General features: G+C 50.1%; 1 long non-coding RNA gene across 1 annotated transcript in view; it reads left to right on the forward strand.

Moving 5' to 3' along the window:
• Window positions 1–24,509, forward strand: part of LOC149872446 (uncharacterized) — a 51,707-nt gene that overhangs the window by 17,192 nt on the left and 10,006 nt on the right. The window contains exon 2 of the long non-coding RNA XR_016440630.1: window positions 3,069–3,216. This is a non-coding gene — a long non-coding RNA (uncharacterized LOC149872446). The remainder of the gene's footprint in view (window positions 1–3,068; window positions 3,217–24,509) is intronic.

Below are 24,509 nucleotides of genomic sequence, written 5' to 3' on the forward strand. Positions count from 1 at the left end.
CTCCTGATATCTAACCTAAAACTACCCTCTGCCAGTTTGTGACCGTTCTTCCTGGTCATTTCTGGCAGTGCTTGGGGGAACAGTGACTCCCCCAATGCCTGCTGATCCCCCCTGACTAGTTTATAACAGGCCACAAGATCTCCCCTCAGCCTTCTCTTTTGGAGGCTGAACAGGTTCAGGTCCCGTAGCCTCTCCTCATAAGGCCTGCCCTGTTGTCCCCTGATCATACAAGTGGCCCTCCTCTGGACCCTCTCCATGCTGTCCACATCCCTCTTGAAGTGCGGCACCCAGAACTGGATGCAGTACTCCAGCTGTGGCCTGACCAGTGCCGCATAGAGGGGGAGGATCACCTCTTTGGACATGCTTAAGATGCATCTGTGGATGCATGACAATGTGCGGTTGGCCCTCCTAACTGCCTCTCCACACTGCCGGCCCATGTTCATCTTGGAGTCAATGATGACCCCAAGATCCTTTTCCGCCTCTGTGCTGACAAGAGGGGAGTTCCCCAACCTGTAGGTATGGTGCCGGTTGTTCCTCCCAAGTTGCATCACCTTGCACTTGTCTGTGTTGAAACCCATCCTATTTTCATCCACCCACCCGTGTAACCTGTCTAGGTCTGATTGTAGCCTGTTGCATCCTTCCAGTGTGCCCACGTTCCCCCACATCTTAGTGTCATCAGCAAATTTGAACAGGGTGCTTTTTACCCCCTCGTCCAAATCACTGATGAAGATGTTGAAAAGTGTGGGCCCGAGGACCGAGCCCTGCGGAACCCCACTGCCCACGTCCTTCCAGGTTGAGAAGGACACATTCACTAGCACCCTCTGGGTGCGGCCCTCCAGCCAGTTGGCGACCCATTTGACTGTGTGGGTGTCTACACCACAGCCCCCCAGTTTCTTAATGAGAATGGGGTGAGAGACAGTGTCAAAAGCCTTCCAGAAGTCCAGGAACACTATATCCACTGCTACCCCTGCATCTAATGATCTGGTGATCTGATGGTAAAAGGCCACCAGGTTGGTCTGACAGGACCTGCCAATGATTAACCTGTGTTGGCTGCCCCTAAGCATGCAGTCCCCTGCTGGCCCCTCCTGGATGTGTGCCAGCATAATTTTCTCAAACAGCTTGCCTAGGATTGAGGTAAGACTTTCATCAACCCACTACAACATTGTCCCCATGAGCAAGAGTGGGAACTCTTTCACTCTCTGGGAGGTGAGGCATGGTTACAGGCTCCTAGGGAGAGAAAGACCAATGTGATCTGTGAGAGAACAGAGTGTTCACTGTAATCTCTGTCCATTTCCCCACAGGAGGCCCCAACACCTCCCTTGTATAACTCCACACCCTGGTGGAGGTCACAGGTTAAAATCCCTCCCCATTTCCTGATGTAGCGCATGTAGCTTTGGCAGCTCAACTGTTCCTATCATAGTGCTTCAGCAAGCAAGAGGTGGAGTGTGACAGCTGAACATTATATCTGTGTGATAAAGGTGTTTGCTGAAGGCTCTATGAAGATTAAACCAAGTGTTTTTTTGTATTTGTTCAGATATTCAGCTATATGTTGTTGCTAAGAGCCTAATTAAAGTTCAAGATGTAGTAAAGCCTTGTATAAAGTAAGTCCTAGTAAATTTAACAGAGCCTTGAAGTAGTAAGACCCTGTGGCATAGTTAAAATTAACCTTATCAAAAGAATGCAAGGCTTGTGCTGCTATTGGTCAGCCTAAGGACAGTTGAAGTAAAAAGAATCTGAATGGCTATAACTTACCAGCACAGCTCAGAAGTTATAAATTGGCTGGCACATCCGGAAATCATTTAGAAGGAAGATGTAGCTCTGTGAAGGAAGTACTGATTTAAGATTAGCTGCTGGCCTGGATCAGTGGGCCCATGGACCTTGGGAAGCCCAAGGACTGAATACCAGGGTCCTTCCCTGTACCCCTTGGACAGCTCTGATCAGGGATGCCTGACTTCACTGCGCATAGTCGTGTTTTTGTTAAGTCAATAAACCTTTCTTACCTTTCTACCCCAACTATATTCTCAATCCCGAACCCTCCACTGGCGGCTGAGACAAGAAGGACTGTGGTAACGGAGTGGAAGGAGTGGTGTCCCTGTGGGACTGGCTGCAGGGGGTAGAAGCTCCAGTAGTTAGGGCAGTATCTGCAGGTACTCTGCAGTTGGTCAGCACAGAAGCCTGTGGCTTTTTCTTCCAGAAAACCAGCTCATATCCTGGTTTCTGCCTGTGGTACCCAGCCCTCAGGAACTTATTGTCCAGGTCCAGACACTGGCCCTAACTCTTGGGAAAGATCATATTCTGCTTAGAATTCTTGCATCTTTTGAGCAGATTTTCATTTTTATCACAAAAAAATTACAGTGAGACTTTTCACTTAACACCATAAATCCAATTCTACATCTAAAGAAAATAACTTGGGAGTTTTCCTGTTAGATTCAAGAACCAATCATATGCTGCGACACAAGGTATAGTATTAATTCCAACAATGATATTGAGAACAGAGTGTGCGAATCAGTGGGAATATCTCACTGGTCAAATTAGTGCATAGAATACTTCAAGTAAATACTTCACCTTTACAAAATGCAGACAGGCTGCTCTGCTGTAGAGTGAATGAAAATCAGTGTTCCCAGCGGAAAGAAACTGTAATGAGTACAAAAATGAATGCACTTCATTGGTTACCTTTTTAAGTTTAAGTTTCTGAACAAACACATAAAACAAACAGCTCTGTTAACCACTTAAGAATAAGGTGAACAATAGCAGAGAAAGGCAGAAAATGAAATTGGCAGTTTTATACACTGTAGACGGGTGATATTGAAAAATGCCAAATGAGCTGTTGAAGAAAGACAGCTTTCAGTGACTCAACAGCATGTCACTGGGATGAAATATGTGCCCCACGTGGAGAGCACAGATTCTGGGTGACGTATTTCAGCATGTGGATATGCAAAGTGAGACAAAGCACAAGAATGTTACAGAAAAGAGCAGCTGTGCTGAAAACAACCCGAATTAATCAGTACTCAGCTAGACAGACATCATTTTTGGTGAAATGTAAATAGGTTTTTCATCTGTCTTTGTAGGTTTTCCTGCATGTATGCAGAGGGCTGACAACTCTATCTAAAGTATTATGACCTGGGGTTCACCAGTCAGCTGAAGCAAGAAAAGGTCACAGATACATCTGGTGGAGCCCTCTGAGCTGTCGATTCAGTAGATGGCTCTGCTGACCAGGTATGCTGGAAGCCTGGAAGCTTAACCAGGCACTGCTCTGCTGGTGGCTCCAGGCATTCTCAGGGTCTGGATCCTCTACTAAGCATCTGCCCCCATCTGCTATAACTTGCACTCCAGTTTCTGAGCATAGTGCTGACCCTCCCAGCCTACACCAGGGCCTAATCCTACTCACTCCCAGTACTCCAGCCTGGGTAGGGGAAGAGTATATGATTAACCCTCCAGGAGTATGCAATAGCAAAAGGTCCTAGTCACTAGTGCATGTGCAAAGGCTTTGCACTAGGGTCCTGAAGTCACCATAGATCTTTCCACAAAATGGGGACAGATGCTGGCATATAAAAACCTGGCTCCCTTGTGATGGGAGCCTTCCAGACAGGGTCATGTCCCTTGAGGTGCCCAGGATCCTGCTTCTAACCTATCTTTGAGCCTTTGAACCTTTCCAGTTCAGTTCCCTTTTTGTCCTGCCTGGGAAATCTTCATTTCCTTGATCAAACAGTTCTCCTGAGTAGGAACAAACTTTTGCTCAAACCTGTTTACACCTCATAGTTTCATAGTTTCATAGTAGCTAGAGTCGGAAGGGACCTAGGTAGATCATCTAGTCCGACCCCCTGCCTTGGCAGGAAAGAGCACCGGGGTCAGATGACCCCGGCAAGGTGCTCATCTAACTTCCTTTTAAAAATCCCCAGGCTAGGAGCCTGCACCACTTCCCCTGGAAGCCGGTTCCAGGCCCTAGCCGCCCTGACTGTGAAGTAGCACCTCCTAATATCTAATCTAAACTTACCCTCCGCCAGCTTGTGACCGTTATTCCTGGTCACTACTGGGAGCGCACGGGGGAACAGGGACTCCCCCAATACCTGCTGATCCCCCCTGACCAGTTTGTAGCAGGCCACAAGGTCCCCCCTTAACCTTCTCTTGTGGAGGCTAAACAGGTTCAGGTCCCGTAGCCTCTCCTCATAAGGCCTGCCCTGCTGACCCCTGATCATACGAGTGACCCTCCTCTGAACTCTTTCCATATCGTCCACGTCCCTCTTGAAGTGTGGCGCCCAGAACTGGACGCAGTACTCCAGCTGCGGCCTGACCAGTGCTGCATAGAGGGGGAGGATCACCTCCCTGGACCTGCTCGAGATGCATCTGTGGATGCATGACAGGGTACGGTTGGCCTTCTTGACTGCCTCCCCACACTGCCGGCCCATGTTCATCGTGGAGTCAATGATGACTCCAAGATCCTTTTCCGTCTCCGTGCTGGCAAGAGGGGAGTTCCCCAACCTGTAAGTGTGGTGCCGGTTCTTCCTCCCCATGTGCAACACCTTGCACTTATCAGTGTTAAACCCCATCCTATTCTCATCCGCCCACCGTTGCAACCTGTCAAGGTCAGCTTGTAGCCTATTGCACCCTTCTAGTGCACCCACATCCCCCCACATCTTAGTGTCATCAGCAAACTTGAACAGGGTGCTTTCTACCCCCTCATCCAAGTCACTGATGAAGATGTTGAACAGTGCGGGCCCGAGGACCGAGCCCTGCGGAACCCCACTGCCCACGTCCTTCCAGGTCGAGAAGAACCCATCCACTACCACCCTCTGGGTGCGGCCCTCCAACCAGTTGGCGACCCATTTGACCGTGTGGGCATCGACACCACAGTCTCCCAGCTTTTTGATGAGGACAGGGTGAGAGACAGTGTCGAAAGCCTTCCGGAAGTCCAGAAAGACTACATCCACAGCAACCCCTGCGTCTAATGATTTGGTGACCTGATCGTAAAAGGCCACCAGGTTGGTCTGACAAGACCTGCCACTGATGAACCCATGTTGGTTGCCCCTGAGCATGCATTCCCCCGCAAGGCCCTCCTGGATGTGTGCCAGGATAATTTTTTCAAAGAGCTTACCCAGGATTGAGGTAAGACTAACTGGCCTGTAATTTCCTGGGTCCTCTTTTTTTCCCTTTTTGAAAATAGAGACCACATTGGCCCTCTTCCAGTCCTGCGGCACCTCACCAGAGCACCACGAGTTTTCATAGAGCCGCGCCAGGGGTCCCGCAATGACCTCGGCCAGTTCCTGTAGAACCCTAGGGTGAAGATCGTCCGGACCAGCAGACTTGAACACGTCCAGCCTCTCCAGAAGTACCCTAACTAACTCCTTGCTAACCCCTGGCCCAGGCGTGTCTCTCCCGGGGCCCGAGGGGGGCCCAGCAGGGAGGTGGCTGAACTGGTCCCTACTTAGGAAGACAGAGGCAAAGAAATTGTTAAATATGTTAGCTTTGTCATCTGGCATGACGACTAAGTTGCCCATCATGTCCTGCAGGGGCCCCACATTACCCGGGACCCTCTTTTTACCCCCTATGTATTTGAAGAAGGACTTCTTATTGTCCTTAATCCGGGAAGCTAGTCCTATCTCCATCTCTGCCTTGGCCTTCCTGACTGCCCCCCTACATCCTCGGGCGACTGTAACATAGTCCTTCTTGGTGATGACCCCATCCCTCCATTGGGTGTATGCCTCCCTTTTAGCAAGGAGACATTCCCGGATGCTCCTCGTGAGCCATGGGGGTTAATGTGCCCTCCTGCTCCCTTTGACCCTTGTTGGGATTACCTCCCTTTGGGCATGGAGGATCATCTCCTTAAGGAGCAACCACTCACCTTCGACATCTGGTTCCCTTCCCCTCTGGGTCCTCAGCGCTTCCCCAACGATCCTCCTTAGCTTGTTGAAGTCAGCCCTCCTAAAGTCTAGGTCTGTTCCCTTGCTGCAGCCCTTTGCCACCTTACGCTGGATGGTGAATTCCAGCAAGCGATGATCACTGTCTCCCAGGTGGCCCATCACCCGCAGCCCCCTCACCAGGTCATCACCCGTGGCCAGCACCAGGTCCAACAAGGCGTCTCCCCTGGTGGGACCTCAGTAGCTATCCAGTAGGACTAGAGCAGGGGTGAGCAAAATATGGCCCACCAGTTGATTTTATCCAGCCTATGGATGAAAGCAGCCCCACCCACCCATCTGGCACTGTATGGCACCAGCACAGGCTGGAGCTGGAGCTGCCACCTGCACCAGCTGCAAACAGAGATCGACGCCCAAGCATGACTCACCGAGGGCCTGCCATGTAGTGTCAGGTGGGCAGTATGGGCAAGACTACTTCCACCTGGCATCCCCCGCAGAGCCTGGGAGATGCAGTTCAGGACCACTGGGTGAGTTGTGCTCAGTCCTTGACTTCTGCTGGTGGGTGAGGAACCAGGGCCTGTGGGGCCAGACTGCATCTCCTGTACGCTGGGTGAATGCTGGGTGGAAGCAGCCCCATCTGCTTGGCGCCACGCTTGGGCCCTGGCAGCTCCAGCTCTGGACTCCATGTGGTGCCAGGCATTCAAGGCTGCTTCCACCCAGCAGCCAATGGAGCCCAAGCACAGCTCATCCAGGCCCTGCCTGTGGGCCTCCATGCTGTCACATCCTGCACCACCATAAAGGCTCCTGGGAGACCTGGTGTAGGAGGGGGGTGCATGCATATGTGCCAGGAACCCTGATAGCAGGGTGGAACAGTGTAGAAGCCCATGACCAGGATCCATCCCCTGCTTCCCCAGCTGCAGATGTGGCTGGCAGGTGCTGGCTCCCGGTGGGCTAGGGCCAGGGGGCTCATGCATGTGTGTATGTGTGTGTGTGAATGTTTGCATCTAGATGCATGTGTGCATGTACATCTGTGTAACTGTGTGCATGTTTGCCACCCTTCACAGCTCACCAGATTTTTTAAGTGGCTCTCCAATTCAAATAATTGCCCATCGTTGGACCTGAGGCTTAGCATAACATAATTTTCATATATTGCATAGACATTAGGGCTGGAAGGGACCTTGGAAGATCATCAAGTCCAGCCGCCTGCCCCAGGGGCAGGAAATCAGCTAGGGTCACAGGATCCCAGAAATATAGGAGTACAAATGTTTCTTAAAAATGCCCAGAGTAGCTGCTCGCACCACCTCTGGAGGGAATCTATTCCAGGCCTCAGAGGCTTGGACAGTAAAGAAGTTTTTCCTTACATCCAGCCTAAAATGGTCTTGGAGAAGTTTGTGACTGTTGGACCTTGTCATCCCTTGGGGTGCTCTGGTGAACAGGTGTTTCCCCAGACCCTGATGTACACCTTTTATATAAGTATAGGCAGCCACTAAGTCTCCCCTGAGCCTCCTGTTTTCCAGGCTGAAGAGTCCTATGGCTCTCAGCCTCTCATCATAAGGCCTGTTCTCCTGCCCTCTGATCATGCACATGGCTCTCCTCTGGACTCTCTCAAGATTTTCCACATCCTTCTTGAATTGTGGAGCCCAGAACAGGATGCAGTACTCCAGCTGTGGCCTCACCGAGACTGAGTACAGGGGGAGGATGACATATTGAGATTTGCTTGAGAAGCATCTATGGATGCAAGCCAGAGTTTTGTTCATTTTACCAGCTGCAATGCTGCATTGGTGGCTGATGTTCATCTTGTGGTCAGTCATGAACCCCAAGTCCCTTTCGGCCATGGTGCTAGTGAGCATAGCACTGCCGAGCCTATAAGCGTGATTCAGGGTCCCCCCCGCTCCCATAAGATGGAGTAGCTTTCCTTTTTTGGTATTGAATGTCATCAGGTTTTTATCTGCCCATTTTCTCAGCCTGCCAAGGTCACCCTGGATCACCAGGCCAGGCTATCCTCAGGTATGGATGCTTTGCCCCAAAGTATGGTATAATTAGCAACCCTGGCCAGTCCGCTTTTGACACCAATGTTCATATCCTTAATAAAGATGTTAAAGAGTACAGGTCCAAGGACAGAGCCTTGGGGGACACCACTGATTATGGACCACCATGATTTTGTATTCCATAGATTTCATAGACATTAGGGCTGGAAGGGACCTCAGAAGTTCATCGGGTCCAGCCCCCTGCCCAAGGGGCAAGAAGTCAGCAGGGATCATAGGATCCCAGCAAGATAAACATCCAATTTACTCTTAAAAGGAATCCAGAGTAGGAGCTTGCATGACCTCTGATGGTAGTCTATTCCAGATCTTGGGGACTCGGACAGTCCATGGGGCACTCTGATGAACAGGCATTCCCCCAGATCCAGATGTATATCCCTTATATATTTATAGGCAGCCACCAGGTCCCCCTTTGTGCCTGTGCTTTTCCAGGCTGAAGAGTCCCATTGTTCTCAACTTCTCATCATAAGATGCACGTGGCTTTCCTCTGGACTCTTTCAAACTTCTCCACATCCTTTTTAAATTGTGGAGCCCAGAATTGGATGCAGTACTCGAGCTGCGGCCTCACCAAGGCTGAGTACAATGGGAGAATGATGTCCCGGGATTTGCTTGAGAAGCATCTATGGATGCAAGCCAGAGTTTTGCACACCTTACTAGCAGAAGCATCACATTGCAGGCTCATGTTCATCTTGTGGTCAATCATGACCCCCAAGTCCCTTTCATCCATAGTGCTAGCTAGCGTAGCACTGCCAAGCCTATAAGCATGCTGCAGGTTTTCCTTCCCAAGGTGAAGAACCCTGCATTTCTCGGTGTCAGACACCATCAGATTCTCATCCACCCATTTCCTGAGCCTGTCAAGTTCAGCCTGGATCACCCTCCTGTCCTTCAGTGTGGACGCTTCACCTCAGAGTTTGGTGTTGTCAGCAAACTTGGCCAGTCCACTTTTGATACCAATGTCCACATCATTAATGAAGGTATTGAATAGTATAGGCCCAAGGACAGACCCTTGAGGGACCCAACTGGTCACAGCGCACCACAATGATTGCCTTCCATCAACCACCACCCTCTGGGTCCTACCACGGAGCCAATTTCCCAGCCAGCAGATCGTGGTGAGGCCAAGGCCACAATTAACCAGTTTCGCCAAGAGGTCATCATGGGATACCAGATCAAAAGCTTTTTTGAAGTCAAAATATATGACATCAATCTCTTCTCCCTTGTCCAGGTGATAGGTCACCTGGTCATAGAAGGAAATGAGATTGGTCAAGCAAGACCTACCCACAACAAACCCATGCAGGCTATCCGTCAGGATGTTGGCATCAGCCAGTCCATTAAGGATTGCCTCTTTAATAAACTTTTCTAAGATCTTCCCTGGGATAGAAGTCAGGCTGATGGCCCTATAGTTAGCTGGGACTCCCACCATTGTGTCCCCTGTGCCTTGCTCACCACCAATTTTGACCCAAAGAGTCTCCAATCGTTTCCCCTGGGTGCCAGTGTCAGTTTGCCTGGATGCATAGCTTTCCTTAACTTTCCTCCCTTTCTTTAAGATAGGCACCACACTGGCCTTCTTCCAGTCTTTGGGCACTACACCAGAGCGCCAGGAGTTTTCAAAGATCCATGCCAGGGGCTGGGCTATGATGCTTTCCAGCTCCTTGAGTACCCCGGGGTGTAGATTGGCAGGGCTTGCTGACTCGAAGGTATCCAGCTTCTCAAGATGTTCCTTCATGAGGTCAGCATTTATGGAGGGCAGGGGATCTCCCTCACCTGGACCTCCCTGTCCCATAGCGGGCATGGGCGTCCCATGGGACTGATGAAAGACCGACACAAAGTACCCATTTAATAGGTTGGCTTTTTCCTGGACGTCAGTTGTCAGTTGCCCCATCTGGTTCAGCAGGGGTCCAATGTTGCCCTTGCTTTTCGTTTGGCTCCCCACATATCTGAAAAAGGACTTTTTATAGTCCTTGATGTTCGAAGCTAGTTGGAGTTCAGTTGCAGCCTTAGCTTTCCTGGTTTGCTCCCTGCAGGAACAGACCAGTGCAGAATAATCCTCCTTGGAGGTGAATCCCATCCTCCATCCTTTGTAGGCTTTTCTTTTTAGCTTTAGGAGGGCTGCTAGAGAGCCAGGGGAGCTGCTGTGTCCTCTTGCTGCCTTTCCTGCAAGGTGGAATAGACTCAGCTTGTGCATTGAGGATCGCTCCCTTAAGGAGCAACCACTCTTCTTGAATTCCCCTCTCCCTGGGGTCATGGTCCCTTAGGGCCTGACTGACAAGTCTCCTGAGCTTGTCAAAGTCAGCTTTTCTGAAGTCAAGGACTTCCGTGTTGCTGACTGACTTGACAGATCATCAAGTCCGACCCCCTGCCATGGCAGGAAAGAGTACTGGGGTTAAACGACCCCTGCAAGTTGTTCATCCAGCCTCCTCTTAAAGACCCCCAGGGTGGAACCTGAACCACTTCTCTTGGAAGTTGGTTCCAGATCCTAACTGCTTTCAGGATCACTCCCTTGAGGAGCAACCACTCTTCCTAAACTCCCCTGCCCTTTGGGTTTGTGGTGCCTTAGGACCTCACCAACAAACCTCCTGAGCTTGTCAGAGTCAGGTTTCCTGAAGTTGAAGACATCTGCTTTGCTGTCCAACTTGCCAGTTTTATGGAAGTTAGTGAAGTTGATCAGCTTATGGTGGCTTCCCTTTGATCATCAGGCCATTTCCAGTACCAGGTTGAGCAGCGCTTTGCCTCTCGTCAGTCCATAGACTTCTTGAGTCAGGTAGAGCTCATCCACACTTGAGTAAGGTTTGTGACCGTTCGGATTTGGCCATGCAAACTGACATTGGCACCCAGGATCAAGAGCTGGTGAATTCCTGGTCAAGCTCTTGATCCTGGCTAGGAGGTCTGTAGTAGACTCCCAGCATTGTGTCCCCTGTGCCTTGCTCACCACTAATTTTGACCCAAAGAGTCTCCAATCATTTCCCCTGGGTGCCAGTGTCAGTTTGCCTGGATGCATAGCTTTCCTTAACATAGAGAGCTACCCCCTGCCCCTTTTGTCCACATGATCTCTCCTGTACAAGGTATAGCCATCTATACCTGTGATCCAGTCATAGGTGAAGTCCCACCAGGTCTCCATTATCCCTATGAGATCGTAATACTCTTGGTTTAGCTGGAGGACCAGTTCCTCCTCTTTGTTCCACAGGCTCTTGGCATTGGTGTACAGGCACATAAGTGTCCTTTTTGGGGCCCTTGCCTTTCCTACAGATCACTCTGGGGCTGGGGCTGGGGCTGGGGCTGGGGCTGGGGCTGGGGCTGGGGCAGGGGTGGGTTCCCTTATGTGCCTTAGCCTGCTGGGTTTACAAAAACTGCCCAGTGGGCTTGCAGTGGTGGTACTCCCCCCATTCCCAGACAAGCTCAGTTTAATGATGATTCACTTCCATCAACTACCACGCTCTGGGTCTGGCTTCAGAACCAATTCCCCAGCCATTGAACTGTGATGTAGCCAAAGCTGCTAAGTTGGCCAGTTTTTCCATGAGGAGATCATGGGACACCAGATCAAAGGCTTTTTTCAAGTCCAGGTATATGATGTCAATCTCTTCTCCCTTGCCAAGGTGATATGTCACCTGGTCATAGAAGGAGATCAGATTGGTCAGGCAAGACCTACAAGCAAAAAACCCATGTTGGCTGTCCCTCTGGACATTACATCAGCCAGTTTGTCAAGAATGGTCTTTTTGATAATTTTTTCCAAGATCTTCCTAGGGACAGAGGTCAGGCTGATTGGCCTGTAGTTCTCTGGATCTACTTTCCTCCCTTTCTTTTTTCCAACAACTTTCCAGGGATTCAGGTCAAGCTGACTGGCCTGTAGTTCCCCAGATCTACTTTCCTCCCTTTCTTGAAGATAGGCACCATATTGGACTTCTTCCAATCTTCAGGCACTTCACCTGAGTGCCATGAGTTCTCAAAGATCCTTGTCAATGGCTGAGCTATGATGCCTGCCAGTTCCTTCAGTACCCAGGGGTACAAACTGTCCAGACCTGATGACCTGAATGTGTCCAGCCTCTCAAGGTGTTCCATTACATGGTCTACAGCCATGCAGGGTAAAAGTTCACCCTCATCCTGGCCATCCCACACCCTGTTGAGCAGGGTGGTCGCTTGGGGTTGGTGAAAAACCAATGCAAAATTCTTTTTGAGCAGGTTGGCTTTTTCCTGGGTGTTGGTTGTCAGTTGTCCCATTTGATTTAGCAGGGGTCCAATGTTACCCTTGTTTTTCTTCTGACTCCTCACGTACCTAAAAAAGGACTTTTTATTGTCCTTGATAAGTGTAGCCAGTTGGAGTTTGCTTGCAGCCTTGGCTTTCCTGGTTCACTCCCTACAGGTCTGGACCAATGCAGAATATTCCTTCTTTGTGGTGATTCCAGACTTCCATCCTTTGTATATCTCTCATTTTAGATGCAGGAGGTCCACAAGTTCCCAGCAGAGCCAAGGGTGTTGCTGTGCCCTTTTGCTACCTTTCCTCTGAGATGGGATGGACATCACTTGTGCTTTCAGTATCACTCCCTTGAGGAACAACCACTCATCCTGAACTCCCCTGCCCATCAAGTTGTAGTCCCTTAGGGCCTTACCAACAAGCCTCCTGAGCTTGTCAAAATCAGCTTTCCTAAACTTGAGGAAAGATAAACTGCAAGGAAAGGTTGGAAGAACTAGGCTTATTTCACCTTCAAGAGTAAATTGGATGCTTATCTTGCTGGGATCCTATGACCCCAGCTGACTTCCTGCCCTTTGGGCAGAGGGCTGGACTCGATGATCTCCCAAGGTCCCTTCCAGCCCTGATGTCTATGTCTATGTCTATGAAATCTGGAAAAGAAAAGACTGAGCAGGGATTTGTTAACAGTCTTCAAATTTATGAAGGGTTGGTTATAAAGAGGATGGTGACAGACTGTTCCCTGTGTGCACAGGGGACAGGGTAAGAAATAACAATTTTCAATTGTAATAAGGCAAGAGAGATTTAAGTATATTAGGAAGAGCTTTCTAACTCTGAGGAGGGTTAAGCACTGCAACATATCACACAGAGAGGCTGTAGAATCTCTGCCATTAGAAGTGTTTAAGAGCAGGCTAGACATACACTCGTCTGATGGTTTAGACATGGGTGATTCTGCCTTGAGTAGGGGTTTGGACTAGGTAACTTCTCCCATCTAGCAGATGCTAGTTTTTTTTTTAATGATTTTTAAGATTTAGCACCTTAATATTGCCTCTGATGTCACAAGTTTATGCCATAAATCTTATCAGTGCAGGGAAATTCAGAAATAATAAGTAAATAAATAAATAGTGCAATCCCATTAACTCCCTTAGCATCAGCCAGAACTCATAATTTGCACATGTAAAGATTCCCCAGACTTCCCTCAAGATTTTCAAACTTCCCTTAAACCTTGGTTAGATCTGTAGAAATCTAAGTGTTCACAGCTGTCAGTATCAAGTAACTTTAGCTTTGCATCATTAGCTGTTAATGAAGTGTGGCCCACTGAGATCTGGGAGTTCACAGAAAAATGTGGTTTGCTCAGGACTAAAACTGGAAAAACCCAGCACCAGCACTAGAGAGCATGCTCAGAACTGCTCTGTACAGTTCACTGCCTCATTATTTGGCTCTGGCCCAGACAGAGTGGAAGCAAATGAACTTGTTACTTGACAGTGGTCCTAGATTCATGGATTCATAAACTGTAAGGTCAGAAGATCATCAGGACCAGCCCCTCTACACCAAGCAAGAAAGATAACTGGGGGGTCAGGTGACCCCAGAAAGATGACTGTCTAGTCTCCTCTTGAAGATGTCCAGCGTAGGTGACTGCACCACCCCGGACACCCTGACTTTGAAGAAATTTGGGCATGGCAGGGAAGCACTATTGAGACAGCCCTGAGATATCTTGGGATCACTGCAGTAAGCTGGCCCTGGGACAAGAAGCTGCACAGCCCTGCAGCAGATGCACCAGGAATCCAGGCAGGGTTCCCTCATGTGACATATTTGTGGCCCAATGAACTGGCATTTAAAAAATAAAAGTTTGCTTCATTGGTGAAAAGGGATTTTTCACCAACTCTGCGGCAGTTGCTATGGTAATAATACTGAAGTTTCACGCGTAATACAGCAACCTTTGAAATCAAGTCAAAAACGAAAGCTACATTCAGAAAACATTATGGATTTTTACATGCACAAAAATCAGAAGGTACAAAATAATGGTTCCAACATCAAATGAAATTTGGCCTTTTTGTGCCCATGCCTGGTGTCATAGAATGTGCCATTAATATTAATGCCACAAAATGGATATGTGATTTCTTGCTCTTTTTATGATTTAATTAATTTTTGAGGCATGAGGATATTACTTTCAAGTCATATTCAACTGAGATTTGGTTCTGGTTAAAGCCGGTCATTCAGAGTTAAATGTCCATAACAGAGATGGGCAAAAAGTGGAATTTCCATTCTAGGGGAAATTCCAACATTCAAAATAAACACTCCAACCTAAAACAGAAAACAGAAAACCATTGTGTCCCACAAACTAAAACCCTTATATTAATGTGCTGAACATGAGACACCACCTTTGGCATATAATATATAATTTAGTCATTAAAAATAATAGTCAAATTAAATTGAATCACAACAGCAGTATTGAAATGTAATGTTTCCAGTTTCCAACCAGTGAAACCTGACATGTAAGGAGAGTTTAAGTTCTGACACAGACTTGCTGTTTGAAGAAAAGACTTCCATCTAAGATGATAAATAATAATTCAGTACTTGAGGCCCTGAAGGCCCTTGGCTGCCTTCACGCTTCATCCTTTCCTCTCTGTTGTGTGCCTTCCTATAGTCATACACAATTAATTTCTGTAGGTCTAACCCTACACCTCAGTAGCTGCTCAGTAGGACTAGAGCCATCTAGCCATTGATATAACTCATTATTGGTTCTTATGTGTCATTCTTGTGTTATGGAATCACACTGTGCACCAAAGATTTTCCAGAAAATCTTCCTTTCAGAATAATCTAGTAGTATCTTGTTTGCTTGAGAGAACCTAGCATAGGTTAGATGTGGCCTAATTATGGTGTTATAGGCTTGATGCTTTGTTTTCCTTGGAATGAGCTTGGATGACAAGAGCTTGTACAATGCAGAATAGGATCTATTTCCTGCTTCCATTCTTCCTTTAATTTTGTGCTGTGATAGAGTCTCAGTATTTGAGTGAGTCACTTAACTGCTGTGTTGTTTATTGTTATACGAGGTCCTTGATTTACTGTGGTGTTATTTACCAACAGATACTGTGTTTTATCTTTGTTCATTTGTAGTCCAATTTTCTTTGCTTGGTTTGTTAGTCAGGTAAACAGAGGATTACAGGATCAGGGGGTGAGGAGAGCCCAAGCAGGGCTCAGGGGTTTCAGGGGGGCTGGTGGGGGGAGTGGCCAGCCCTGGAAGGGGGAGGGGACCTGGGGGGGCTGGGGGGGTCAGCCACAGCAGGAGTTGGGGGCCTCAGAGGGGCTGCTGGAGGGAGGGGCCAGTCCCGGCAGGGGTTGGAGGTTTCAAGGGGACTGACGAGGGGAGGGGCCAGACCCGGAAGGGGTCAGGGGACTCGGAGGGGCCATCCCCGGCAGGAGTTGAGGGTCTTGGGGAGGGCTGGCGGGGAGAGGGACTGGCCCGGGCAGGGGTCCAGGGGGTTGGGGGAGTGGGCGGGGATGTTGGGGGTCCCCCCCATGGTCCCCTCCTCCAGCCCCCCCGACCACTTACTCACAGCACCAGGGCAAGGGCCAACAATAGAGATGCTCTGGCAGCCAGAGTGTCTCCATGGAGGACCCAGTCTCCGGTTGCTTCAGGGCACAGTTGGGGACTGTGCCTTTCTTTGCTTTTTTGAACTTCAATTTTTTTAGACCCCTGGATATCCAGTGGTCTAATTTTCTCCCCACACTGCAAACTACCCTGTGTTCATAGGTCCTGCCTTGCTGCCCCCTGATTATGCGAGTGGCCTTCCTCTGGACCCTCTTGATGCTGTCCAAATCCGTCCTGAAGTGCGGTGCCCAGAGCTGGATGTAGTACTCCAGCTGCAGCCTGATCAATGTCGCATAGAGGGGGAGGATCACCTCCTTGGACCTGCTCATAGTGCATCTGTGGATATATGACAAGGTGCAGTTGGCCTTCCTGACTGCGTCCCCACATTGGCAGCCCATGTTCATTTTGGAATCAATAATGACACCAAGATCCTTTTCTGGCCTCAGTGCTGACTAGAAGAGAGTTCCCCAGCCTGTAGGTATGCTGCTGATTCTTCCTCCCCAGGTACAATACCTTGAACTTGTCCGTATTGAAACGCATCCTGTTCTCATCTGCCCAGCCCTGTAACCTGTCCAGATCTAATTGTAACCTGTCCCTCTCCTCTAACATGCCCACTTCTCCCCACATCTTAGTGTCATCCATGAATTTGAACAAGGTACTTTTCACCCCCTTGTCCAAGTTGCTGATGAAGATGTTGAACAGTGCAGGCCTGGGAATGCCAATGCTCACGTCCCTTCAGGCTGAAAATGACCTGTCCACCATCACTCCCTGAGCAGACCAGTTTTACTTTTGCTGATGGCTTTGGCCAAGGACCCACTGTTCAGGGCCCTCACCTCTGCTGCAGCCAGGCTAGTAGATAATACTCAGAGGACACTCAGGCTTGTTAGGGATGCACAACAAACAAATAAGTTAGCACTTAGCTCTCTTCCAGTGGTTCTTCCAGGCTTCACCTCCTGGTAGCCTCTTGTCTTTCAGAGGCTTTGCAGAGCCTGTGGGCTTGTGTGGGATCAAGCAAAAAACCAGAGAAGAGCCCTGGTGGCTCCAGGCAGTCTGGTCCCTGGCCAGGTGCAGCCTCTTGAGGCTTCTTTCAGTTTCTTTTATCCTTCCCACTCTGGGCTTTTATCCTCCCCACACCTGTGTCAGCTCCCTTGTTGAGGGAATCACTATGTCCCAGCACTTGGTTCCCCAGACTCCAATGAGTTCTCCCAGGTCTGGGGTGGATGTGTAGAGGTGTTCTGGGACTGTGGGGCTGTTCAGACTCCCCCAAAACTCTAGTAACAGGGCAGGGCCCTCGTACACAGAGTAAATGTATAACTTGCACATGACCAAATCAAAGATGGGTCTTTGTTTAGAGACACATGCTAGAGCAATAACAAGTGAGGTGATTGCTTCAGGAGTCAATAGTGAAGTCCTATACCCTACAGTATGAGCTGTCTCCACAGCATGCCACACCTACCCAGCCACACCCACCCAGCCACACCCACACACCCAGCCATGTCATACCCACCCAGCCAGATGCCACACACACACAACCAGCCACATGCCACACACACACACCCAGCTACCCAGGAATAACAGCCACAACTTGGTAGAGAGCAAGTTTAGACTAGACATCCGAAGGCACTACTTCACAGTAAGAGAAGCTAGGATCTGGAACCAACTTCTAAGAGAAGTGGTGATGGCTCCTACCCTGACGGTCTTTAACAGGAGGCTTGACGTCTACTTGGCTGGGATCATTTGATCCCGGTTCGCTCTTCTGCCCAGGGCAGGGTGTTGGACTAGAAGATCTACAAGGTCACTTCCAACCCTACTTCTATGAGTCTATTGATCTATGAGCAGGCAGAAGGGCATAGGCAGTGCACACCACATGCAGCACATGGCCATGAGGCGGGGCATGTCCCCCTGCCCGCTCCCTGCAGCACCCTGCAACCACATGCAACAACCCCCCATGTGACATGGCCCCCAGTGCTGGGAGAACCAAAAGACAGGAGGGGCATGGCATGTGGTTGCAGGGTGCCCATGTGAGGGGTGTGGCAGGAAGCCACCTTTGTTTCTCTCCAAAATCTCTGTGCTGTGACAATGTGATTAGGATGGTCCCAGCAAAGGAGACACACCCTTAACCGATCCCTTTAGGTAATCTGAGATGGCTACATTCCTGAGGGAGGGGGGAAACCTGCTCTCTCTCTGCTTACGTGACTGGTATCACCTACCTGGGTGAGATTCTACCTGGTGGGCTAGAGTCTGCCTGGCAACTAGTGAGGTATTTCAAATTGGATGGCCGAGAGCCAACCAGAGCTGGCCTCCACTGGACCAGGTGAATGAGGTCACAGGGCCTATATAAGTTAGGACTGCCCAGGAGAAGGGTGCAGCAGCCATGCAGGGGACTCAGACTTAGAGAGGAGCTTTACCATCTGAAACTGGCTCTCTCCCCCATAACTCATGAGCTAGGAACAGCTTGCCTCCAGAGGGAATCTCCAACAGCCTCTGGATGATGCTTGTGAGTAACCTACTCGAGATCTGATTAGATATCTAGCTGGCAGTAACTCAGATGCATGATCAAAAGGCTACCTCAGCTAAACTGTTTTGCTCTATGGGATTTCTATGAAATTGCTCTATCTTGTACCCTATTTTCACCCTACCCCTGTAATCAATACAGTTCTCCTTTGTGACCGGTGCGGGGAACTTATTGAGGGGTAGGTCTAAATTATGCCTAAGAGGCCCCTTAGGTCTGTGGACTAAGGGAGACTTTCCATTTTGATCCCCGACTTGGGGAAGTGCCCCAAGTGCCTGTACTGGGTCAAGTACCCATAGGACTATTAGGCCTATGTTTCCCTGAGGACACAGGGCCCAGTCCCTTCTCGGGCTGATGGCAGCTATGTTACCCCCAGGCTAGTGAGTGGGCTCCAGGAAGGGGGTCAGCCGGATGTGAGGCACCCCTAGGGAGGCACTCAGAACCTGGAAGATGGTTGGGCACAGGGAGGTGGGTGGCTCAACACAGGAACGCCCCCTACTGGCCCGCCACAAGGGGTATACCCCATGCTGTGGCCACATGCTGCAGCTGGCAGGCACTCCCCGTACTCCACTGCTTGTTCCCCCAGGGAGGTGCACCTAGGCCAAGGGTTAGTGAGGAACCAATTAGGGAACTTCTGCAGGGACTGGATGTATTCAGGTCAGCTGGTCCGGATGATCTCCACCCTAGAGTACTGGGGGAATTAGCTGAGGTCATTGCGGGACCCTTAGCACGGCTTTACAAGCACTCATGGTGCTCTGGTGTGGTGCCAGAGGACTGGAAGAGGGCCAATGTGGTTCCCATCTTCAAAAAGGGGAGGAAGCAGGACCTGGGGAACTATAGGCCAGTCAGTCTTACCTTGATCCTTGGGAAGCTTTTTGAGCAAATCATTCTGGCACATGTCCGCAAATGGTCGGGGGAGGGGGCGGAGATTATGCTTAGGGGCAACCAACACAGGTTCATTACAGGCAGGTCAGACCAGATCACCAAATCCTTAGGTGCAGGGGTAGCAGTGGACATAGTCTTCCTGGACTTTTGGAAGGCCTTCAACACTGTCTCACACCCTGTTCTCATTAAGAAACTGGGGGACTGTGGTGTTGACACCCACACAGTCAGATGTGTTGCCAACTGGCTGGAGAGTGGTAGCAGATGGGTCATTTTCAACTTGGAGGGATGTGGGCAGTGGAGTCCCCTAGGGCTCAGTCCTCAGGTCCGCACTGTTCAACATCTTCATCAGTGACTTGGATGAGGGGGCAAAAAGCAAAAAGTTCAAATTTGCTGATGACACTAAGATGTGGGGGGATGTGGGCACACTAGAAGGAAGGAATAGGCTACAATCAGACCTAGACAGGTTACAGGGGTGGGCGAATGAGAATAGGATGGGATTCAACACTGAGAAGCGCAAGGTGATGCACCTGGGGAGGAAGAACCAGCACCATACCTATAGGCTGGGGAACTCCCTTCTCGTCAGTGCAGAGGCAGAAAAGGATCTTGGAGTCATCATTGATGCCAAGATGAACATGGGCCACCAGTGTGGGGATGCAGTCAGAAAGGCCAACCGCACCTTGTCATGCATCCACAGATGCATCTTGACCAGGTCCAAGGAGTTGATACTTCCCCTCTAGGGGCACTAATCCGGCTGCAGCTGGAGTACTGCTTCCAGTTCTGGGCACCGCACTTCAGGAGGGATGTGGACAATATGGAGAGGGTCCAGAGGAGGGCCACTCACATGGTCAGGAGGCAGCAGAGAAGGTCCTATGAGGAGAGGTGACAGGACCTGAACCTGTTCAGCCTCCACAAAAGAAGGCTGAGGGGGGATCTAGTGGCCTGTTACAAACTAGTCAGAGGGGACCAGCAGGCATTGGGGGAGTCCCTGTTCCCCCGAGCACTACCATGAGTAACTAGAAATAACGATCACAAGCTTGCAGAGGGTAGATTCAGGCTAGACATCAGGAGGCGCTACTTCGCTGTCAGGGCAGTTAGGATCTGGAACCACTTCCAAGCAAAGTGGTGCTGGCTCCTACCCTGGAGGTCTTTAAGATAAGGCTAGACAATCACCTTGCTGGGGTATTTTGACCGCAGTACTCTTTCCTGCCATGGCAGGGGGTCAGACTTGATGATCTGCTCAGGTCCCTTCTGTCCCTACTAACTATGAAACTATGAAACCTGTTATAAATTGCCTGAGTGTTAAAGTTGATACCATAATTGCTTTTGCTATATGATAAGTATTTGCTTCTATTTGCTGGTATAGACTATTACTGAGCTTATTGAAAATATTTTGTTTGTTATTTAAGGGATGTTGGATTTGTTAATCTATAAGTTACTATTGTAAATAATAAAGTATTGTAAATAGTAATTTAGTGTGTGGTCTGGTGTGGGCAGGACCACAGGAAAGCACTCCACTGAGTGGTGGTTTCCAGCTTGTAGATGGAGTGGGAGAAGACTAAGACTTATTGGCACCCCAGGATCCCCAAAATGTGGACGTGGCTGTGGGTAGCACTATCTCCAGGGTTACACAAATATTTGAAAAACTGCCAGGTCCTATGCCACTGATACTACCCTGTCAGACCATGTTGTACATCCCTGTCCTATATTATCTCAGCAGAGAGCCAAGCAGCAGCCTCAACTTGAACCTTAGGGAAAGCTTCCAAATTGCAAGAATAGTTGGACAATGGAAAAGCTACACCAGGAAGTTGTCAAATCTCCTTCGTCATTGATTTTCAAGAAGAAAACCAGGCATTTCTCTGGGATGGTTTAGGACTATTGCATGCTGTATCAGTGCAAGGGCTTTGAACTAAATGACCTTTCCAACCCTGTGCTTCTGTGAATAATTTTATCTTGGTTTTTAAACTATAAACTAGTTTTAGTTAATTACTGCCTGTACTCCATTCATTGAATAAGTTTTAATCTACATGGTTTAGTCTCGGGGTTGCATCTTCAGAAGACACTACATTGCTGTAGCGACAAGCTATAGTGACTTAGCATCGGTGGGCATGAACTCTGACACCACCGCTACTGTGCAGTAGCAAGACTGTGTAGGTATTACTGAAGCAAGCACTAAATGACTGTGCGGTAACAATTACACAGTCGGGTACATGTGTAGATGCACCCAGGGTGAAATAGAAATGTCACGTGCATTGAATCAGATGTCATAGTAGTTTCATAGTTTCATACTAGCTAGGGTCAGGAGGGACCTAAACAGACCATCTAGCCTGACCCCCTGCCACAGGCAGGAATGAATGCTGGGTTCACAAGACCCCAGATAGGTGATCATCCAAACTCCTCTTGAATTTGCCAAAGGTAGGGGTAAGGACCACTTCCCTGGGAAGTTGGTTCCAGATTTTGGCCACCCTAACTAAAATATTGCCTTCTTATCTCTAATATAAACCTATTTTCCATCAGCTTATTACCATTGTTCCTTGTCACCCCAGGAGGTGCTGGAGAGAAAAGGGCTCTTTTCTCTCCAGAGTCAAAGTCATTTTGCTTTACTCTAAGACTTCACAAGCTGCAGCTGGAGAAACTGAAAAGGTTATAAAATGTACCCAGCACTTATTTTTTGGAGCTGTTTCTCATTAAATGCAAAACAATCAGACAGCTGCTAGATTTATGAAGACTACCAATCATTGCTGGGTCTGAAAAATATTTCTGTGCTCTAGTAAACTGATGGTCGACAGCTTTAGAATGCTGAGTTCTTGGGGAGGGAAAAAACACGGAAAATCACTGGTGTCATAACCCTTGTTCCAAATAGACACACAAAATGAACTGAATGTCACAAAATACCTGGCTAGATGCATGGCACTCTTCTAAGGGTGAAATTTCACTGGAACACTATTATGAGATGCCCTCATTATCATGGAAAAGCACTTTTTTGTTCATGTAGCCTTTCTGTAATATCTTTCCAGGCTCACAAGAAATACTAAACTATATCTACCTGATACTTCATGCAATTAATATATCATAGGAATAGGACACACTACTGGAATTTATTGTGTGGAATCTATGTACCAAGGGCTACTGTGTCCCCACAACATGTGGGTTCAATATATTTCCATTTTTATGACACTTAACATTTATTTGTGTAACAGCTGCAGAACTCACCTGGCTGCAACCTGAGTGGGTGAGCTGTGCTTAAGAAGTCTGTAAGAAAAGGGCAGCAAACTGTTTGCAGGGGGTCAGTAGCTTTACTAGACAGAAGGGCATGCCTTGCACAATGCATGCTTTTTACTGGAGCGTTTTAATTGTGACCAGAGCAGCCATTGCAAACCAAGGGATCTGATTGGCTGCTACTGAGCTATAAAAAACTGAGGGAGGGAAAAGAAGAGGATAAGTTGCGGGAGGAGCCAACTCCAGCCCTGGAGAGAGAGGGCAGAGTTTCAACCCCCAGCCAGGGGAGGCTGAGCTGAAACTTGCCCAGGGAGCAGGCATTGGAACAGAGAAGAGCCTGTGTCACCCCATGAGAAGCTGATTCCCCACTAGAGTTGAACTAGAGCTGTTGTCATGGAGTCATGTAAGTGCCCCGTGACTGTGAGGGTGATTGGCAGCTCAGGTGCCGGTTACCAGGGTGACCAGGTGGGTCACGTGGCCAGAAGGGGGCAGGGCCGGGCCTTTATAAACAGCTTAGGCCGGAGCCTGCCTCACAGTTTCCTTCTGGCTGCCGCAGGAGCAGGAACTCTACGGCTGAGCTGAGTGGCCAGAGTTAGTGGTTGCAACCGTACCACACTAACTGGCTGCGATGATGTGGGGAACAAGATCGCCCTGAAGAGTGGGGCAGAGACGGGAGAGCCCTGGCGGGGCTTGGAGTTATGGTTAGGCGTACGGAGCCTCTGTGTTTATGTTGCAGCCAGATGGCTTGAGCTTATGTTACAGTTTGCACCGGAGGACCGGGTGAGGCTGTAGGGGAGTGAGGAGGCCTCACAGGGGCTCCCCAGCAGCTTGGGGGTTCCCGGTGCCCAGTAGGGGCACAGTGCCAGCGGGGCATTATTGTCTGTGCTGGAGAGGCACCGTATTGCGCCAGGGAGGCGCGGTGTGCGGGGTTGCAGACCCCAGCCCATAAGGGTGGTGTTTTGCCCAGTGGGGCAACCGGACCCTGCGAAGGGTCAAGGGGACAGGCACGGCAGTGATTGCCTGTGCCCCTAGCGTGCGGAGCGCGGTGTCGGCCCTAGAGAGGGCAAGGCCCCAGAGCGGGGCAGAGACAGAGCACGAGGCGCGCGGTGTCAGCCCTAGAGAGGGCAAGGCCCCAGAGCGGGACAGAGACAGAGCACGAGGTGCGCGGTGTCAGCCCTAGAGAGGGCAAGGCCCCAGAGCGGGGCAGAGACGGAGCACGAGGCGCGCGGTGTCGACCCTAGAGAGGGCAAGGCCCCAGAGTGGGGCAGAGACGGAGCACGAGGCGCGCGGTGTCGACCCTAGAGAGGGTCAGGCCTCAGAGTGGGGCAGAGACGGAGCACGAGGCACGCGGTGTCGACCCTAGAGAGGGCAAGGCCCCAGAGTGGGGCAGAGACGGAGCACGAGGCGCGCGGTGTCGACCCTAGAGAGGGCAAGGCCCCAGAGTGGGGCAGAGACGGAGCACGAGGCACGCGGTGTCGGCCCTAGAGAGGGCAAGGCCCCAGAGTGGGGCAGAGGAAGAGAGCATGAGGTGCCGGCATTGGGGCGGCGGTAGCGAGCCGGACCCAAGGGCGCCGGCATTGGGGCGGCGGTAGCGAGCCGGACCCAAGGGGCGCCAGCGAATAGCCGGACGCCGGCGAGAACCCGGCCCAAGGGCGCCGGTATTGGGGCGGTGGTAGCGAGCCGGACCCAGGGGGCACCAGCGATTAGCTGAACACCGATGAGACAGGCCCAGGGCACAGGGAGCGGGCTGGAGATAGGAGCCCGGCCCAAGGGGGCGCCAGGTGGGCGAGGAGCCCAGGGTGCCTGAGAGAGAGAACGAGGGCACCTGAGGGGCGAGGGACTATACAAATGTCCCCCAGAACAGCTGTGAGACTTGGAGCATGCTAAAGGGGAGGTTTGGAGGCATGCATAGCCCTTAAGGCGGGGCGCATATAGCTATCCCATTCTGGAGTAGGGACAGGAACACCAGTACTGTCAACTGGGGAACAAAAGCAGCCTCCCATACAAACTATTGGTCATCAAAGTCCTGGCGGGCGAGATTCTGAGGGTGCTATGTTCACCCTAACGTGACAGTAGGGGGTGCTAGGGAGTTCATGGTCACCCCTAGGCCCTGCTCCCTCACAGCTGTGTAACCAGGGATGCAGGTGCCAGGGAAAGAGTGGGGAGGGATTGGTAAGAAAAGCTGGTAGGTTTGCCAAAGCTGGGAGAATCTGCATCATCAGAGACCTGC

This window comes from Crocodylus siamensis, chromosome 2, assembly GCF_052110815.1.
Source record: "Crocodylus siamensis isolate JL-2025a chromosome 2, ASM5211081v1, whole genome shotgun sequence".
Classification (NCBI taxonomy): Eukaryota; Metazoa; Chordata; order Crocodylia; family Crocodylidae; genus Crocodylus; species Crocodylus siamensis.